This window comes from Lepisosteus oculatus, chromosome 6 (assembly GCF_040954835.1).
Source record: "Lepisosteus oculatus isolate fLepOcu1 chromosome 6, fLepOcu1.hap2, whole genome shotgun sequence".
Lineage (NCBI taxonomy): Eukaryota > Metazoa > Chordata > Actinopteri > Semionotiformes > Lepisosteidae > Lepisosteus > Lepisosteus oculatus.
Window position 1 is genome coordinate 52,734,228 of NC_090701.1, and position 22,010 is coordinate 52,756,237.

The following is a 22,010-nucleotide window of genomic DNA, read 5'->3' on the forward strand; positions in this document are numbered from 1 at the left end:
AGGATTGCCTCAGAACCCAAAATATTTGGAAAAAATGTCAAGTTCTATTGGTTTTAGAGCATACTATATTATTCTGGTCACAATGACGGCAACTTGCGGAAAAAAATGTTTGAAACAACATATTCAAAGTCACACACATGTAAAATAAGCCACCTTAGGCAAATGATTCGAGTTAGATCTTCTGTGAATAGAACATTTCCATCACTCTGCTGTTATAACAGAGAGGTTCTATTGGATTAAACCTTCCTTTGAGTTTCAATTTGTTTTAAATAGGTTGCACCCAAGCTGACCAGTTCATTTAATTTGGAAAAAATAAATGCACTAATCCGTTCATTATTTATTCTTTATCATTTCTACAAAATACTGAAAATCACAGCCTAAATTTGATTAATGGCTCAATAAACAGCTGAATCAAATCAGAAGACAAAGTAATATCTTAATGGAGGCTGCAATTTCCGAGTGCAATACAATTCTTTTTGCAAGTCTTGTTGATTATAAATCACTCAGAATACAGCCAAAATATAGATTAAATTAAATTAACGAACTGATGGAGACACAGCATTTACTGTCTCTGTCATTTGCATTCCTTTTGCATTTGGCATTTTTACTTACAGGAACTCTTTCAGAATAAAATCTGATTTAATTGAAGCCATTCAGCACACAATCCATGCCACCCTGACTTATCAAGCTCTGAAGAATGTAGGTTTAAGGGTCATCATGGGGCTACAGTCTCATGTGTCAACACATCAAATAACATGTAAGCAATGTTTAAGTTACTTAGTCAAAGCAATAATCTGCTAACTGTCTTCACATAACAGGCTTCTTTAAAGTAAAACATATTTTCTCAGTTTAAGAAATTCTGAAACACCCTTAAATATATCTCTGCATTTTCAAATATAAATCTTTGTTATTTTAATTTGTTCACAGGCTCATTTGGGTAATATTTGAATTATCTTTTACAAGGACAATATAATGCATCAGTAGTGCCTCTAACACTGCTTTACAAAGGATGCTAAAAGAAAGCATCCTTAGAGTCCCCAGAACCTGTCCATTTGAAAAGAACACAATACAATTCCCCCTAAATATTTTTATTTCATTCCATTCCACATGAGCCACGAAATTCATACACAATTGCAAAAACAAAGCAGAAAATACCATTGTCTAAAATAAGTAATAGGTTTATTCCATGCTGAAGAGAAGAAAGAAAACACAACGTTTCGTGTTTTCTTTCTTCTCTTTTCAGCGTGGAATAAACCTATTACTTGTGCCTTTGTAGCCTACGCCTACTGACGCAGCTACCCACCTGAACTATTGTCTAAAATAATACTTATTAATCAATTTACTAGTATGCTTCACAATACTAACAAGTCAAAAAAGCTTTAAAATACAAAAAATAACTAAATGAGCTATTTCCAAAGCCAAACATTCAATTCTTATAAAATGAATTTCTTAAAACAAATCATATTTAAAGATGCTTGTATACTATGATGGTCTTGCTCTACTGAATTATGTCATTATAAAGTTGTCACAATTGCCTTTGAAATGAAAAATAAGTTAAATTAATAATTCAGTTATTACTGTTTTTTTTCCGATTTCTTACTGCTTTTGTATATCACAAGTATAATCACAAAATACATCATGCATGTCTTACAAGTTGTTAATTTTTGTTCATTTCATGGAAAACACTTTTGTTTGACTTTCCAATATCTTTTCTCTGCAGCAGGCAGAACAGCCAGACAGGTGCTCCTGATCTTTTTATGTACACCGGTTTTTGTAATTGTGAAAAACAACCCATCAAATGATGACTATGCAATTTGTGAAATGACAAGCTCGCTGAAATCCTGTCTTGAGCGACCCAGAACTGCAGCTGAATAATTGATTACATATTGATGAGATCTAATAAAAGAACACAGCTCACTGCTCAATTGACATTCATGTCTTCCTTGCAAGCTACCACAGATACAATTTTTATACACGTATGCAAATGTTGATTAAGCAAAAGAGGGAAACACATCAGTAATTTTTATATGTAGCTACTGTATAATGTCAGACAATAAAATTAACTTTCTTTTGCGTAACTGAGTGATTCTTTTTGTTTCCAGGTAGAGAAATAATTCAAGCTTTCTAGCCAACTAATTAAGGGTTTAGACGGTGTAACAGTTAGCAATTTTCTTCTATTATTTTGGTCTGACACCAAATTCGGCCATTTGTCCATACTGGGAATTACTTCTGCCAGGCATTTGGTATCTTGAAAGTGTAATTTAACAGCGACAACAACAATAATTTTTCTTATAAATTGTTTTCTTTCTAAAGCATGTTTAAATAACTTTACATAATAGTTGTATAGACAAATATAACTGGAAAAAATGCACACAAAATGATATTATGTTTTGGTTATGTTGCATATTATGACAGACAACCTAATGTAGAGGTAACCATTCAAAAGCATTTCTCCTGCTGTGACCTCTGAGTGCATGTTTATTCCTCCTAAACTATCCCCAGCAGCTTCAATGCACTTAATAAATTGCACCTTTTACAAAGGGAAAAGGTGATGGATTGAAAAATGTTTAGCCAGACCATACATAATTTATCTGCTCCCTAGCACAAATCAGCTCCTGATAAATAATTAAAATTAATCTCATTATAGGAGATTTCATTATGGGATAATTTAATTAAATGAAAGCCAAAGGGCTTCTGAGGTCTGAAAGATGCTGGTGCTCGTACCTTCAGCTAATGGACTGAGGACAGCAGACAGCAGAAGGGCCCATACATTATTTAATGGATTCTTCTGAGTAAAATGAAAGAATGGATCAATGATAACTCGTCCACTCATCAATGCTTAGAATGCATTTCCAGCAAACTGAAAAATATCCTTAGAAATATTTACTTTATCTTTTGTAGAATTGCAAAATATTGCAATGCTAGCTGCAATTATTGTATGATGCCTAGATTGCATGCACATTTCACATATGTGCAGTTAAAATAAAATTCCATTACAACAGGGATCACTTCTCTATTAAATGATTCAAAGAAAAAAAAAGTCAGGTCTTTACTGACTACCATACAGTTAGGTTAAATGTGCCTCTAAGTGAAGATTGTAATGGGCATAGCATGTATATCTGATACCAAAAAACTGATATCACAGTCATGTGGGACCCATTAGCAACCCTTCTTAGCAAGCAGCTCTTTGTGCTCCTTGTCTTTAAAGCACTTAGGCAGTCAAGTATTCCAGAGGCCTGATGTACAGCTCACTATCTCCATAACAGGTGATCACTTCTGTGCAGCAAACAGTTTGCAAAATGATTTAAATATAGGACTTATTGGGAGTGCTATACAAAAACACTACACTTAAACCAAATCCTCAAACAAAATCCAAATGAATGTTTTGAAATCAGGGCATGTTAATGCAAAGCACGTGCACCTACAGTAGATGTCAAATATAAAGGACAAAAGATAAAAGTCAAAGGAGTGATATATAAAAAACATATACATTTTGGGTTTTATCTAAAAACAATAAAAATACCTGGAATACCTGTTATCTATTAATCAACAGAAATAAAAAGAGGAGCAAGACAGTGCATTCGGAATGCTCTCTTGAACAATCTATTCGAAATGGCTGCAGTGTTTAAAAAAAGCCTCTTTACCTCTGTTAGATGTGAGAGGGAGGAGGGGGTACGGGATTTGCTTGCTAGTAAAGTTAACAAAGAACATCTGGCCTTCATTTTGGGTGCATTCAAGTGTTCATTAAAAAGTCCTGACTGCTCATTTTTGTTCATTTGCACTCAACAATAGGTTGCCTTTTCCAATATTACAACAAGCCAACCATGGGACTCCCAGACATCAAAGTGCCAATCTCCCAAAGACTGAGTATATCTCCAGAAAGACGTGAGTGGTGCCTTTCTCACCCTAGCCCCTCTCCCCCAGGCTAACTCGACACAGTTTTCACTTCTGCTGCTTCCTAAGGGTGTTTATTTTCCACTTAAGCTTCCAGCGGTCATTCACCTGGTCTCCAGTGCATCTGAATGCTAATAAATTTTAAGAAATGAAACAAGGAGGCCCTCCTTGGTTCCTGCAGGGAGGCCAAAAGCATTGAACTCTGTTGAGAGCTATAAATATTAGCACCTTTGGTGGCAGGGTGGTTAATTTCCACAGCAGGCTGGGTTTTACTCAGCCAGCCTGACCAAGGTATACAAATGACCTGATAGCTCAACCTGTGATGGTGAAGCAAGAATAAAATCAACCCATGCAGAAATAAAAACACTCCATACTTTGTTTATGTAAATCTCAAAGCATTGTCAATGACAGGGGTTAAGCAGTTATTTTTTGTTTACCTTTGCTGTGCCTCTGCCTTCTGTACTAGAATTAGTTTCCTTACTTTCTAAATATAAAAATAAAATTGTAATCATGCATATACAGTACATATTAGCTTAATATGTTTCAAACTCATCATAATGACAAAAAAGAACCGTCTCGCTCAACAGTCTCATTTTCCAACACTTCCATGCCCACAATATTAATGTCAGCATCTGTGCAATGTTGTCAGTTTGCACATGGCTGTGCTACCAGACACTGCTGTGTTTGTGTCTGCTTGGTTTTCTGCCACAGACATACAGTATTATCCCAATTTCCAGATTTTAAAAATGGCATGACTTTGCATACATACTGTATATAAATCAGTTAACTAAATAAATAAAAACATCTGTATGTTCTGGGTGCCTTCATTGTCTTTCAAAATGTAAAGACCTTAACTCACAGGCTGAGCACCACCAGGGATGGCTGGTTTTGAGCTGGCTGGGCTTTCCTCAGCTTTGCCACACAACAGAATTGTGACATGTTAATCACCATATTACAAAAAAGATATTGCTGCTCTGGTATCATTCCAGAGAAGAGCAACCAATTTAACATTCCTGGGGTTAAAATAATATCCCACACTGACAGGCTGAAGGAACTGAACTTTTTTTGTCTTGAAAAGAAACGATGACAAGGGTACCTCATCCAAGAATTCAACCAGTGGTAACTACATGGAAGAAAGTGCATGTAAAATTGAGAATAGGAGGGACAATGTTGAAGCTGGATGAGATCCTCAGATCAGTAATGTACAAATTACCAAATGGGCTAGATGAACCAAATAGTCACCATTTATTCGTAACCTTTCATATGTTCTAACAGTGACCCCTGGTGCCTATTGGTGCTGTCAGTGAGCGCTGAGTCTGTACTCTGCCTGATGCCTTCACTGATGTTTTCACATTGCGTTGCACCCTGGGCCTGACCGAGCATCATTTAGAGGATGCATATGTCTTCATGCCCAGTGTATTGGCAAATTGGCTAATGAAAATACATAATCAGCTAAAAACTTTGTTAAAAGTAATTGGCATTATGCAATTATTTTATTAAGGACAGAATTGTCTCAAGTTTAGTTCTATATACTCATGTTTAATTTGAAAGATCTGCAATGACTATTTGAATAATTAATCCATTCTTCTTGGCAGATTGGCACAAGCTCTCTCAGGTTCCTGGAGGATTGCTTCTGGACAGTATACCTGAAGACATTCCACAGATTCTCAATAGCAGTTCAAGCCAGGACATTAACTTTCTAAATCTTAAGCCAATCCAGTGCAGAAAAGTCATGGTATGTCACTTTAGGTCACTGTACAGCTGAAAGGTGATTTTTTTATTTAGGTCTGAAGCTGGTTTTCTTCTAAGATTTGCCAGTTTCTTGCTTCATCTATGTTCTCACTGGTTTTGACAAGCTTCCAAGTCCCGCCTAATGACAAGCAGAGGTTTCACATAATGGGCTCACCATCATGCTTGATATTAGGGATTTAGCTGATTGAGTGATGCACTACGTTGAGTTTGCATCAGTTGTTTACATTTTGACCTAAAAGTTTCAATTCTGTCTTGAATTATCCTCACTGTCTTATACTTATCACCAAATATATGTGTCCCTATTTCTAAAGAATTGCACATAACAATAGGAACAAATTCTCACTTAGAATGAAGACCTGGAGAGTATCCACTTATACTACAGGGTATTTACTGTACAGTAGCAATTTGACTGAATTGCCTCATTCAAGGGTGCAACAGCAGTGTACCTCCTGTGATTTAAACCCATGTCCCTGTTCAAAGACTGCAGTTAGAAATCTAAATGCACTGCTGCCCCAAGATTGTTCTTATCCAAGGGAAACACAGTGAAAATGGTATTGCTTATGCCTTTACAGAGCTATATTATGTGGCAGAATGAACATGAATGCACAAAAAAGCTTTAAGTCACAATTCTGCTGATAATACAGTGGTTTCTGCCTGAGAGATGCCTGAGGATACCATCGTTCAAGAAGGTTGTAAGAATAGATCAGTAGATCTTAGGAAGTGTTTTCAAACTTTTTTAGTCGTTTTATAGGTTTCAAAAGTTAAAGAAACATTTATGGTCAGCAGGCCCTCAGAGAGATGAACCTAGAACTGACACCCATATCTAGTTAAATGTCCCCAAAACTTTAGATGCCTAAGTTGTTCCGGGATTCCAATGGACCAAGTCTTCTATCCTCCTGGTACAAAGCTGCAGAGCACTGCATGTACAGTAAGTGTTATCAAAATATTTCAGGAACAACATGAAATATCCTCCGACAGAACAGCAGACAAACTGAAAGCACAATTACCAATTGCATCCACAATACCCCATAGAGTGTACAAAGGCTCTAGGAAGTAGCTTCATGTAATAGTGCTTACAAGGGGCAAGTAAGCTCTGTGAAACACACTTTGGTGAATTATACAATAGTTGTAAACAAAAGGCCCATATTGCAGAATAGAGACAGAAAGAAAATACAAGAAAGAGGAGCACATTCGCTTGTATTGAGATTAGCGAATGAGTGAAAACCATCCTCATTAAAAATGTCTGCTCAAACCTGAAAGGGAAATTGCCTCATTGGAGTTTGTGATTATGGAAAATAACATAACTTAACATCACTTTATTAGCCCTATACAATTTCTTGCATTAGGTATTTGGTATTTGTCTTTTCACAGACCCCAGCTTGCTCTCCATGAGACACAGACAGGGAGAGAAGCTTGGGGTCAGAGCGCAGGGTCAGCCATTGCACAGCACCCCTGGAGCAGTTGGGGTTAAGGGCCTTGCTCAGGGGCCCAACAGAATAGGACTCCTCTGCTGGCTGCGGGATTTGAACCAGCAACCTTCCAGCCACAGGCGCAGATCCTGAGCCACAGAGCCACCGCTCCGCCCCAGTAAGTGATGAAATTGTCGGCTTCCCAGAATTGTCAGTTTTTCCACCAAACACCAAGTTAACTTAACTATGTAATTATGGGCTAAAAGCACTCAATAATGTCTAATACATATAAATAATGAAGTTAAATGATTTTTTAAACAAATTCAAGGAGCAAGCAAAAAATGATGCAAGCCTATTAAGGCACAGTTTATTTTGTTCTCTGATGAATAGGAGACTGATGTAGAACAATATCTGTCGACAAGTATACAAACATTGTGTTGTTTTAGATGAGACTCCTATATCACGGCTATAATTCTCTTCCGACCAGCACATTTCATAGGAGAAAAAAAAGTTTAGAAAAAGTAAACATGGGGGATTGTCACAGCCTCCCCAAGAGCAATCTCCAGCTCTTTCCATGCTGAAGTCTCTTGTGCCAAATTTGGAAACCACACAGGGAAACCACACATTCATGATTCTGACAGGATTGTAACATTCCTTTACCATTGGCAAGCCTACTATGTGGACATTATTTCGTCGTGAATGATATTCCAGCCTGACCTAACTTTCGCTATGAGACTATTCTGCATCTTTTCACATTCCCGTTGTTCATCCAAGAGAAGAAAGATCTAGGTCCAGAACTGAGCTCAGCATCTGAGTAGTTGACATCTGAGCGTTCAAGTCCTCAATTATCACAGCATCTCACTTTTCACAAGCTGCGCCTGCTGGTCCTTTGAGTACAGTCCAGAAGATGGGATGCGTTTCAGTTTCTTCATAGCAGGAGAAGGAGCAAGAGAAAAGCTTGAAGGTCCCATGTCCCTGCCATCTCAGACAAATCCCAGAAACAAAAAAAGTCTTTGAGATAGATAATAAAAATAAGAAAAAAGGAGATGCAGGTAATAAGAGCTGCCTACCATTCTACCATACCTTCAAATGAACTTCCCTGGAGCACAATTTTTAATGATTAAAAAATAAAAATGTTGGAAGCCCAGAAAAGCCACTTTCAAATTGGCCCATTTAAAGGAGTATAAATGACGATACTTTCAGTATACTGCATGCATGGCACAAATGAATATCCCCCACAGTATGTGGTGTCCAGGGGGCTTTCTCTCAGCTCCTCTTGGCTTCCAACATATGCATTTGGAATTTCAAACCATTTTTTCACAAACGTTTTGTTCTCCAGCAATGTTAAATGATGGGTTATTTTTCAATCTGTAACTACCTGAAGGATATTTTAAGATTTTGCTTCAGAACACAAATCAAAATGCTAAAGGAAATGGGATTATGAAGTGCTAGCAGTGAGAGTGGTGAGCAGAGTTTAGGTCTCTGGACTCCCCACTAGAGGGTTGTGGGTTGAAATCCTGGATAAGACGGGATTGTTATTGTAACTTTGAGCAAGGTACTTCTTACTTAATTAAGTCTTAACTGACTTAAAATTAAATAAAGAGCTAAGCAAGAACCAATGAACCAATACCTGGTACTTATGCTCCTATAGAACAAGATAAAATGTTCCTATGAGAAAGACCTTAACCTTTTAATGTTCAATAGCAAAGAGGTCCAGAAAAGTTGTCCTGCTTTGTAGCTTTCCTGCAACCTGATGACTTTTACTCACCCTGTTTCCATAATCAACATATACATAAGGTAAGACCTCAATTCTGCCTATAATTACAAATAAACAAAAATATATCTCACATTCATTTTATATCGGTGCTGTGGATACGAGTATTTTCGCTCCTAGTCCTGACAAGCCACATTCCACATTTGTTTCATACAGTAGCTATGCTATATTCTGAAGACCTAGGCACCACTTCCTCATACTATAAACCAATTAAGTGATTAATTAATAAACAACTGATTGAAATTAAGTTTTTGAGTCCAGGGTGGAATGAAAACTAGAATCATGCCATCCTACCCAGAACCAGGAGTGAATTATTAGTCATCTAGAGACTCTGAAGGGGCACCAGGCCATAAAGAAAGACATTTGTGGTGATTTAAAGCAGGCTGTGGTTGACAAGCAGGATATTTTGATCCCAGAAGAATGCATTGTCTTAGATCCTAGTGAAGTGAACATGACTCTTAGAAATACAGGAGGGTGGTCAAAATAACAGAAACACCAAGCGATATATGAATATGTATTAATTAATAATGAGTTGGACCACCCTTTGCCATCTTCAGACCCCATAACTTTGTTCTACTGTTCAGAAGTCCAGAGCTTGTGCTTATTACACCAGGTTATGCAGTTTCTAAAAGGCAGCCCTACCATAAATATCAGCTTGGTGAATCTCACAACGTACAGTTTTTGATGAGTCTGGATTCTGGAGATGTAGATTTAGTTCTTTAGTAATTTTGGAGGCAGTTGTTTTGTGTTTTTTAGCAACTATCCTTTTTCGTTTATCCATCTATCCTCATTAATGAGCTCCACTTGTGACCACGGTGTTCCCGTGTTTGGCATATATCATCATGATTTTTGACACTGTTTCCCTTGAAACATTAAATAATTTTGCCATTTTTGCACCTGCAATTTGGCCACTAACTATACTGTATGACCTCTTTTACAATCTGGTAGAGTTCTCATGTTGCTTTAGGACCTCACATATTAAAGTGTTGATTAGCAGATTAGCAGATTCTTAATAGCAAAAAACATATTGGTAATTAGAATCAAAATTAATAGGAAACACAAGTACCCGTAGAATCCTTTTAATTGCAATTTATTTATTTAAAAATATGAGTCTATTTTCATTAGGTGCTTCCATTATTTTGTCTACTCCCTATAAGTCCTATGTAACATTCTGGATAACTATGCTACACATTTCATCACCAACTCTATTCTAGCAGCACAAAACATCCACACCACCACTGTACTAGAAGCCTTGGTGTACTATAACATTTCAATGACATTTAATGTTGAAATATAGAACACTTACTTATGTAATTCACAATCGAAAAGTTAAATGATACACATTTCTAACATGCTGACGTTTATAGAAAACACATATGCACACAGCAATTGCATAAAACAAATTGCCAGCTGTGTTAAAGGAGTATAACTAAAGCATGCTGATGTTCAGTATAAGGAAGAGGCCTAATTCACTGCACAGGTAATGGCAAAAACTATCCTTGCTAGACTTTTATAATAAAGAAATAAATTCAACTGCAGGGTTATAGAGTGTCTTAGGATAATTGATATGCATGTGGGCATGGCCTTCCATTTAAAATACAACAATCTTTTACCCAAACATTACCATTTAGTGCAAACAGCAGAATAATTTGTTTAGCTTCATAATAAGCGGAGAGACGGCACACAATAAAAGAAAGCATTCTGGTTTTAAAATGAATAAAAATTGATTGTGTCCCAATAAAAACTAAATTGGCAGAGTGTTAATTGAATTTCACATAAACATCTGTAGCAGTCCCTGACTCGCTTATTGTGTGGTAATGTAATAGAGGACACTTAGGAATAAATGCATCCTCCTGATGAGTTCATAGAGAATTTCTAAAATGGCCTGATGAAATTGTAAAAATTTGATTAGACAGAACTGCTAATGACTCTTAAAACAAAGGAAAATCTTGAAATAAAATTAGCTCACCCTCTTGTTCTCTAGATAAATCATATGCAAATTACTGTCATTGGAAAAAAAATGTCTGCCTGGAAGGTAAAGTCATCATTAACTAGATGGGGTTAGAACTGTCTAACAAGAACTCTTTTGTATCAATTAAAAGTTGTTGTTTTCATACCAAGAACGCTCTTGGATGTAATTTATAGCTACAAGGCTGCAGCAATCTGTTATTTTCTTACTATTCCAGTTTTAAATAACACCACATTAGCAAGCTTTAAAGTAACATCAGTGAATGTCTTTAAACTTAATGCAGCAAATAACTCCTGCCTCCAAACAGGTTTTTTAATAAGATGATTAAGGTTTTAAATACATTAAAAATTGAGGCTTGTTTCATAAACTTAAAAGGAGAGGTGGAGAGTGAAATAACTGAAAATAAACTACAGCAAACGGTTGTTCAAGACCATCTGTAATGCCATTCTCAAAAATCAATCCTATCAGTGAAGTTCCTTGATCCAGAAATGATTACTCCAAGTCCAGTCTTGAAGCTTCCAGGTCCTTACCTGTGAGTAAGCAAACTGTCATGTTCTAATGAGCATAACAACTGATTGAGATCGGTTACGCAGGTGTAAATTTAGAGGTCATTTGGGACCAACATAAGAACATGTACCAGTTCCCTCAAAGACTGGACATCTCTTAATCGAACAAATTAGTTGATTAATCTTCATCTTCTTACTTCAGTTACTTACAATTTTCCTAAAACCTTGGAAAGAGATGGGTCCTCCAGGACCAGGGTTATCTTTGTTTGAATATAAGAAGAACTTGTGATGATGCATTCGGATGCATCATGCCCTTTGTAGCATCCTTCGATACAACAAACTTCTGTGTGGAAACACCAGTTTGGGACGAAAGAGATCTCATAAATCAATAGGAGGCAATATTCATCATTAATGAATTGAATCTTGAGCCCTTCATCCTTGATTGTTAAATACTGTTTACAATGCGCAATAATAATGCTTATTGAGCGGGGATCTCCCTCAGTTAGTCAAGAAAATTGGTATATTACAGTATATGCCAAGTATTCCAACTCCATCACAGACTTGTAACATGACTCAGACTTCAACCCTGGATCATAGGGATCTAAAACCTCAACTTGTACTCAAGTGATTTCTTTGATTTCTGCCTGTATTTCTGAGCCCCTGAACATAATCATACCTTATGATTTGTTGCATAAGTTAGATTTTGATTATTCACATACCTACCCCCTGGTTAAAGGTAGCTACAATTTACAGTATACAGGAGGACCAGTGATGTTTTGTATTTCTGTAAAAGTCCAACGAGCTAGATCGGTGAAATGGGCTTTTCTCATTAGTAGTCATTCTCATGTCAGCATTTGCCATGTCAGGTGTCATTCGCCAGCTACCATATCACCTTGCAACTCACCACTGGCAGCCCACTGAAGCTCATCAGGTGCGAGCCTGGTCAGTACCTGGATGGGAGACCTCCTGGGAAAAACTAAGGTATGGGTGAGATGTAAAACCGAGGTCCTGAGTGTCTGTGGTCATTAAAAATCCCAGGGCTTTTCTCGAAAAGAGCAGGGGTATAACACCGGAGTCCTGTCCAAATTTCCCATTGGCCTTTACCAATCACTGCCTCCTAATAATCCCCCTCTATGAACTGGCTTCATTACTCTGTTCTCCTCCCCACCGATAGCTGATGTGTGGTGAGCGTTCTGGCGAACTACTGTATGGCGGGCGTTGCATCATCCAGGTGGGGCTGCACACTGGTGGTGGTGGAGGGGATCCCCATGACCTGTAAAATGCTTTGAGTGGAGAGTCCAGAAAAGCGCTATATAATTGTAAGAAATTATTATTATTATCACATTCTTGTGATCTACACAGAGTCTTCAGTGTGTCCAGTGATGCTGCAGTAGGTAAGGCGCATTTGCACAAGTACAGTACCTCTGCTTCTTGAACTACAGGAAGGGATCTTTTTTAACTCAGCTGTTTGTACTCGCTGGGCTGTTTTTGATTGACAATGCAGCATCATGGGGACATTTTGGAGCCTACAACTATCATACAACAATGTAATATGCTCTTACTTACAGAGCTTTTTTAAATTTGTTTCACAGTGAATTTCTCCTCTAATGTACCATTAGGATCACAGCATTTATGACCATAAAAATACTACAACTGCATAACCAGCAAGGTAAATTTGTAAAAGTAATCGAAAAAAAAAAACATTTCCTGACTGTCAGAGCAATTTTTAAAGATGCTCAGAAGTATTTTAACACATGGATCTTTTCAAAATCCTCAGGGCAAGGATATTCCCACTTAATTGCATTAGATTTTGAAACCACAAAGACACTGACTTGACACTTATTATACTTAATGCAAGTCAGTACTGGAAACTCCTCTTAATCTAAGTCAGAATGATACAGAAATAAACAACAGCCTAGTTACAGTACACTGCATTTTTAATACAAACATTTTTAAGACAACATTTCAAGAATGAAAACCTACAGTATGCGAAAAAAGTTTGGAGAATGTAACTGTGTAGCCAACAGTAAAGGCTAACAAATATAATATTTCAGGTATTTTTGTTACATACACTACATACAAATAGCAATAAAGAGTATGGATTACAAACCACTGCCGAAACATACAACCAACCTATTCTGAACTGAACTGGTATTGTTCATACTGATCAATCAAATTAGCAAATTAAGTTTTGTAACATTTTCTTGATAATACTATACAGCTGTAGCTATATCAAATACTGTATTATTGAAAGAATTATTAACATTTCATGTAGAAAATGAATGCAATTAGATATACTGTACCATATAACTATTAGATCAGAATATCCGCTAAATATTTTCAAGTTTCATTACGGTTTATTTCCCAAATCTACAGTAAATAACATAAAAATCTAAATTTTTCATTATGACAGTAGTCACCTTACCTAAAAAAGGAAAGGAACTTCAGCACACAATTATTAACAGATGGGAGTACAAGGGGAAAGACATTCTAAAACCACTCACTGCTATCCCTCAAAGACACCCAGGATTGGTAAGTAAATCAGTAAGAAACAACTACAACTGTTGTGAGAAGTATTCTTCTTGACACAGTAGACGCCTCCTGTCCTGTCCTTCATTCTTCAGAAAAATGTATAAAACACCAAAGAAACCAGTCTTATTTCTTAAAAGTAGGTTCATAGTACTCACACTTTTGAGCATAAAATATCTCTACAGAAGCATTATATATGTATAGGTTTCAAAAACGTGACTCAAACATTGTTAACAATATTTATCCAGGTTTTCTAGATCACACAGTGTTCACTCTGTATGACAGAGTGCCGCAGATCCTATCGACTCTTTCACAGCTTCATCTTGTGTGCTTCATGTGCACAAAGTTCCTAGAGCGCAATAACCCGAGATGCCATAATTCTAAGCTCCGGTCACACAGACTTCATAGTAAAACAGCTTAAAGTCTTTGCACTGTCTCTGACCCATGTCCCCTCAGGTGTTTCTCGTTTGATTTTGCTTTCCAAAGCTGCAGCACTTAAAGGAAGCACTAAAATACATCAGAATTTAATCAACCTGCCCTTCTGATATACCGTATTTCTGCTCTCTTTTTATTTCAGTTTCTCATGCCCACAGAAAAAAACAAATGATCAGCATAGGGAGCTGGCAGACTTACCTATTACCACTCAGCTCTAGAGGAACCATTCAAAGCCTGCTTTGTCAAAGAAAGGGCAAACAATCAAAATGACAGCATTTTCAGGATTACATGGGCATTAAACAGGATAAGCGATGTTTGCAATGAGCTTCTGTATTGTGCAATACAAACAATACACTGCCTGTTGCCTAGTTGCAAGCAACTGCTCTTGTATTTCCCTTCAATGCAGGTAATTTACTTGTCCAGTTATTGTTCTCAGTTCATCCCTGTTTAACCACATGGATTTGCTGCTTGATTTTCAGAGATCTCCTGGAAACCCCTTACATATGCAAGGGCTTTGAATTCTAAGGTGCCTCAAGCAATGACTAGTAAGCCTCGTTTAAACTCTTTCTGGTCCAGTGTGGATTTAAGGGCAGCACACTGATTGTCACGACTACACCAATTTCATTAACCTTGTCTTGCTAAAAACAAAAATACTGTATGTCATGGAAATGTAAATCCAAGTGTTTATCAATTCAATGCTAAAAACCATGGTATTAAGGTTCACTGTTCTTCCAGCAAGCTGCATTAATAAAGTTTATTTCCTTGTGGGCACTGCAGTGATCTCAGGAGAAAGGAATGTACGGAAAAATGGTAAAACAGAAAATTTAGCATGTTAAGAAAACAATGTTCATTTTACGGTAAACAGGATCCTGCCAAAAACGAACATTGATAGGAATGTTATTTTAAATTTAGAAGTCCACCATGAACCACAGCACAGTATAAAGAAGACATAATCTGCTTTACTGATTAATTATGATACTGATTTGTAGTATAATCGTCATTCAGAAGGATAAACAGTCATATTAGCTTCAATACAATAATTAATGTAAATTGTTCTTGTTGCATTTCATGAATCCCAGGGAGCAACACAGGCGTCTGAATGAGCAAAGACTGCCATTGTCGCTTTCAGGTTATTCTCTAATTAACCTTCTAATTCAATGTGTTTGATTAGGGGCTTAAAATTATTTAGCTTTTGGTGGAGGTTTTTCAGTGTAAAAGGATCTTGGAAAGACAGCAATTAAGAGAAGTGTCACATTTTAGACCCATGACTGTCACTGACTGAAACCAGGAACCTAAAACCCTAAAGTACTGGCTTTCGTTTTGACAGCTAACTAAAGGTTAAAAAGATAACTTTTTAAGTTATCTAATATGCTAAAACATATTGCAAGCTACTGTAAAAACACTAGGACAATATTTTATCAGCCACTAAATTAAATCTCTCAGTTGTTCATTTCAGGTCCTGTAATTTTTCTTTTTCAGTCAGACCTACAGCAGCATGCAAACAGTTTACATAATCAGAGCTTTACAAATAGCAATCCAGCTTACGGGAAGTGATGCAACGACCTGCTGGAGGAAAAAAAATGAAAAGCAATTAACAATCCCCATCTTAATTATTATGTACAGTATGTCACTGATGCATAACGTAAATGCAGCATGCTCCGAAACACACATCTTCTGTTTTCATAGGGGTTACATTTCCTTAATCTTAAACATCGTTGGATTTTCAATTAAACGGATCTCACATCAAGACGGTACTTTATTTCCATTTTGTTCCGGAGATTCCTCAGTAAGCACCTGACAAGATATGGTGTATGCCCACACACTCGCTTACAGTACAAATGCTTGGTACCCTTAAGGCAAACTGATTTTCTCCTGAAGTTCTTTCTGTACTATGGCAACAAACACTTTATCTTCTTAGGGCTCTTGAATTCTAGAAATTCATCATAAATTACAAAGCACAAAAAAAAACACGAAAACATTTTAGCACCAAATGTTTGGTACACAAAGCCATTTACACAAAGAACAGAAACTGGTTGTCTAATATTAGTAGGCTAAGAGAGGACATATTTATATGTAATTTACTGCTTTTGCTTGGCTTAATATATTACTAAAAATAACTCAATTTTCCATTTTCCACATAATTAAAATGGAATTGTTGAAGAGATCAATAATGAAAATTAATTAAGTTAATGAAAATTAAATTGTGGAGATAACTAATGCAGAATATAACAGTGTTATTATTTTTAAAAAAGATATATTAAATTACATGAATTCTATATTAAAAAGCCAGAAAAATGCAGGTTTACCTTCACTTTAGAAAAATACCTGTTCAAATATTTTTTGTCTGTGGTTGCTTTGGATATTATGAAAACTAGTATTTGTACTAACTTTAGAACAGCAATAAGTAAATATCTCATAAAAGGGAAATGTACAACAGCCAATGTTATTTCAGCTGTGCAAAATGCACAGTGGTATGGACTACTGGAAAGGGACTGTGTTAGCATTGTTATGCTCCTTGTACAAAGGCAAACAAAAAACTTTCAAAACAATGTGTCTGTAGTAATTTCATGCATGACATTAACAAAAGAGTAACTATAAAACAATAAGAAAATTAAGCAATATGTCTTTAATATGGTCTGGCCATTACCCAATATTTTACAAGCTTGCTATTAATGGTGTAAATGATAAGACTGTACATCATTTATTTAATCTGAAAACAATTGTCCCTTTTTTTAATAAACACATCGATCCAAAATTATGTGTGCTTACAGGTCTTAAAGGAGCTAAGAAAAAGATTACTTTAATTGAAAGAACACACGGTGACAAAAATAACTGCTCTCTTATAGAACGAGACCCACTGGTGCCTTTTGCTGTCTGTTGGCAAGAACTAAATATATTTTCTGCATTCTGAACGGCATTCCAGTCCAAAGCATATGTGCCAGTAGTTAACAGTGTAAGTGAATAAATAGCTCTTAGCAAAGCATTTTTGAGTTTTAGACATGTACGTGCATTTGAAAAGGAAAACAAAGATCAAGTGCATTCTTGAACTATCGCAGGGATCCAGGCAAATATTTTGTTTAGACCATAACCAACCCAGACCAGTTGCATTAGGAGGATATTCACACATATTGACAAACTAAGAAAGTGCCTGGCAAGGCAATAAATGTCTCGGGGTCTAACACTGAGCCAAAATTATGTCACTAGCACCTGTTCTTGAAAACATTATTAGCTTTAAGTAGTAACGGCAGGTTTCCAGGATGCGAACTTGTGAACTGTTGCCCCTTTTGCCTCATTTTGAATAAGGAGCAGCACAAATATGACGACAGCCACACACAGCGTTGTCAGGAATGTAAAACACACCTACAGCGTGAAACGCCTCCAGGGCTTTCAGTGTGGTGGCTGTTGTCAGACCACATGCATGTATCGTAATTGGGTCACTCACTGCAGAATGCTAGCAGAAAACAAATGCACCCACTTAACAGTCATGTACAGTACCAAAGGTCTTAAAATGCAATTTCATAACTGGCATTCAATCAGTTTTAAAATCACCCATTGCCTTTGCAAAACGTCATGCTCTGTGGACAGTTTTGAATGATTTTGAAATATACGAATACGGCTGCCTAAATCACTTACCTTCATTGCGAAAATGTACATGTATGATCAAAATTATAGTAATGGTCTGCTGAAACCCCCAGTGTTGATTTCAAGCACGCCTGCAAGAATTTCTACATTTCTTGTGCAAAGCTACCGCTTCCTTCCAGCAGGGATGGATTGGATCTGGCGTTGTGACCGGGGTTTGAACAGAACAGCTGATACAGACACGTTTCTAAATCCGGCTTTCAAAAATGACAATAATCTGCAGATTTGCAAACAGCGTTTTAAGACAAGCTGCAATCATGATATTTTAGTAAAACTGTGTTAGTCGGTGATAGTAAGATCCTTCGCAAAGAGAAAATTATGTACTTAGAGCCTACAATACTAAATTAAAAACTAAGCATAATGCTACTAAATTTAGAATACTGAAAGATGATAAAAAATTGTAATAATATATAACCAGTACAGAGAATACAAGTTCATGGAGTTGTTCCAGGCCCATATTGTAAATTCTGTGTTTTAGGTATGAAAGTAAGAAACACTTCAAAAGAAAAAGAACAAACCTATCCCACTAGCAATGACACAATAAGATGTCTTGTAAAGGCATTCTTTGCTGGCATTTAATATTAATGACAGCGCAACTGAAGAAGTGACACCCTTACGCTACTGTACTTTGTATGGCAATGTTGACGTTCCCCAACATACTTCTTTTTCACACGGAGATTTTCAACTCTTTACCGAAGTCAATCAAATTCTTCTCTGTTTTGAATATCTACTTCTACGATCTACGATGTCTGCGATCAGTTTTAAAAATGACTTTGTTGACAGAAATGAATAAAACATGGTCAACAGAACCTAACCAGCGCTTTGTCTGTCGCTCGTAGCTCTGGTCACCGAAGGATATCCTTGGAAAGCGACGCGATAAAAAAGGCCTTGCATTCGTCACCGCTGGCAAATGTTTGTTTATACCATAATCACATTTGAAAGGATTTAATCAAGGCCACATACGGCAGCTGTTTTAAGTTCTCTACAGGAACATAATTTAGAAACATGCTTTCTAATTGAAATCAGTGGACGAAACATGCCCAGCCTGGTCTCGTTTATCTTACGCTGAGTAAAGGTTAGCAACAAAATGAAACATGTTTTGTATTTTCCAATTATTCATCATTTATACTTGCTGACGATGAATAAGTCAAACAGTTAGAATGTGCAATTCTGAAATGCTGATACATTTCTTCCATTAAGCAAAGTTAAATAATTATATGAACATAACGTCTAAACCTTCAGTGGATTATTTCAGCCAACCCTACAGAATGAATCATGGTACAAATACAGGGGTCCAATTGAACAGGTGTAACCTGTTTACCTTCCTAGACATTTCTCTCCTTTATGTTATCTGCTTTTGAAGGGAAGTTTAAATAGTCATATTTATGTAAATGAGCTTCACTGGTAACACTATGCTGAAGCTGAAACAATAGTGTTTTGTGAAAAGTCAATCCATTTTGTCAGTGAGGAGGAGAACTGAACAAGTAGATTACAATAAACCTCTACAGTACATGTACTGTATAAGGGCAGTACAGAGGTCTGTTTTAGGCTATGGGCTCCAAACTGCAGTGCTGGGTGTTCAATACCCTGGTACATCCATGTGGAAGCAGACACCAAGTACTAGGGGTATTTCTGCCATGGACCAGCATCCCATCCATGAGGAATCAAGCACTCAGTCTTAAACAGGGACAAACCATTGATGAGTTTCAAGGTTTGAGAACTAACTATACAGTACATTTTTAAGTTACAAAGTTATCCATTGATTGATCCATACCACGCAATGATTTAATAAATATGAGAAATATGAAAAAGAGTGGATTTAACCTGCATTAGTGAGGTGTAACAATCGTAAGCCCCTCCTCTTAAGGACGCTCCAGCCCTTCCTTGATTGTATTGATTTTTCCCACACCTGATCCTGTTCCAGCCCCCTTCCTATAAAAGCCAGACGCTCCTACCAATCTGGGCTCAGCTTTGGAAGATGGACGCCCGGAAGCCCGCCTACCAGCGAGTCCAGGAGGGGCTCGACGCATTAGGCTTCATCACAGTGTCCTGACCATCAGGGACTGGGAGCTCCTGGTCCCGTTATCCTCTTTTATTTCCCCCGACCCTTCGCCGGATCCCGCTCTGGCTTTTAACTCCTGTCTTGTTCGTCATGGATTGATTACCCGGCTCTGGACTTTTGCTCACTCTTGGATTTTCTTATGGACCCCCTTCGGGCTTGTTTGCCTGGACCACACCCCCCCGAGCACCGGCACACCTTGGACACGCCCCCCCGTTCTTCCAGTCCCGATCCTAGTCTTTATTCCCCATGTTGTCTCACTCCCCTCCGGATTCTGCTGTCTCCATAGGGTCCTGAAAGAAGCTTCGTGAGGTGAGCGCTGGAGCACATATTGTTCTTCTGAACTACAATGTGTCCACGGTGTTGCCCTGTTCTGCATCTTAGTCAATTTTAATTATACAGCATTCAAAGAGATGATTCTTTGCCAATTCATTTCCAGTGTGTTTTGCAAGCTTTTTAACTTTCTTTAATCCTTAATGAAAGTAAGCATTTGCAGGGATGATGACATAAGCAATACAAATCAAATGCACTGCATTTCACTGTTATTAATGCAGCCTGCATCATTAGGCACTCGCTATTTGAGACAGGGCCTTCCTTCTTATCCATTGAGTAGAAATTCATACCAGGCCCACTCCCAACCAGGAGGTATCCCTATCCTCACAATCCCAATACACAGGTGTCACAACGCCCCAGCTGTTTTTTGAGTTTTATTTTTTGTCCCCACCATTTTTTCCCATAGTGAATTTTTGCTTTTCTGAAACTAAATTTTTTGATGGCAATATTTCATTGTGGCAGAATGGCCTGTCCTTTTTTTACTAGAACAGTATTTCATAATTAACCATTACCTGACACATTCATTTCTCCATCAAACTTTTAAATCGATTTCACTGGAATTGCTACACCAGCATCATTTGGAGGCTCAAAGTGAAACACGTCTTAATTTATCAGACAAAAGGCCCCAAAACATGTACATTTTCTGATTTTGAACCACCACTGAGCTTCAACATAAACAGCATGTTAAAAATTTGTCTCGCACATATAGTTCTTCTCGTAACAATTGTATGTTGATATGAATGTGCAACCATATATTATTATATTTTGTTACTATTGATTTTTAATAAGATGATTAAAACTCACCTTCAGCACTGCAAGTTTAAGATGAGGAGAAAACATATAAGAAAGATTATAGAGAAGAGGAGGCCATTAAAACATGTCGACTGTTTTAATAAAAGTTTTGTGGGCTCCTGAGACAAGCAAAAAACACTGATACCGAGCCTTAGAACTCAGAAGCATACTGTATGAAGGGTTACTGTACAAATGAGAGGGAATCATGCCCCTGCAGTCTGTTTGTATGCTGTTAGCACATGGCTGGGTATCTTGTGCCATGCTCTCACTTTTTTTTTTTAAGGATCTTTACCACAAGCAAGCTGAACATCCCAATAAACCATATTGTACGCTCTTTAACAGCTACGGAAAAACCAAGACTACAAATGTGACGAAGGCGTTCAGCTCATCTAGCCAGCCCATTGGTATGAACAGAAGTAGTTAACTGACCCACATATTACACCCAGCTGTTTTGTGAAAGACACCAGCGTATCGGCTTCAGCAACATGGCTGGGCAGCTTGTTCCACACCCCCACCACCCTTTTTATATCACTTACATTTATAGATACGCTGCATTCCACCGAGGGAAATCCCACCGCGCAAGAAGGCAGATGTGGACTGGTGCTGACTCAATAAAATCTTTAATGAAGTTTTATAGTTTAACTGCACTATTATTCTAAGATTTTTAAAAATTTCTACAGCACTTCCTGTAATGAAATATGGGGCCAAGATCCACAACAGAAACAGGAATCACGCATACGACGTTTATAATCCTACAAATGATTCAATGAGCTGAGAGATATTGTGTAACACAGGCATTTTCTCGAATGGACAGTAGCAAAATGGCAAAATCCAGTTCAGAGTAGTTAACATACTGAATATATACAGTACAATGTATACTGTAGCTTAGCTTTAAGGAGCATTTCGTAAAAGAATGCAC

At 37.3% G+C, this 22,010-nt stretch overlaps 1 protein-coding gene across 6 annotated transcripts in view; it reads right to left on the reverse strand.

Annotated features, from left to right (window-relative positions):
• The window catches only part of eya1 (EYA transcriptional coactivator and phosphatase 1), a 116,838-nt gene that overhangs the window by 68,324 nt on the left and 26,504 nt on the right, over nt 1-22,010 (reverse strand). The window contains exon 1 of one of the 6 annotated variants that reach the window (XM_015353777.2): nt 14,467-14,505. The exons of the other annotated variants lie outside the window; for them this stretch is intronic. The gene's annotated coding sequence lies outside the window, so the exon portion shown is untranslated. Of the gene's footprint in view, nt 1-14,466; nt 14,506-22,010 lie in introns of those variants that run through there. 6 annotated transcript variants of the gene reach the window in all.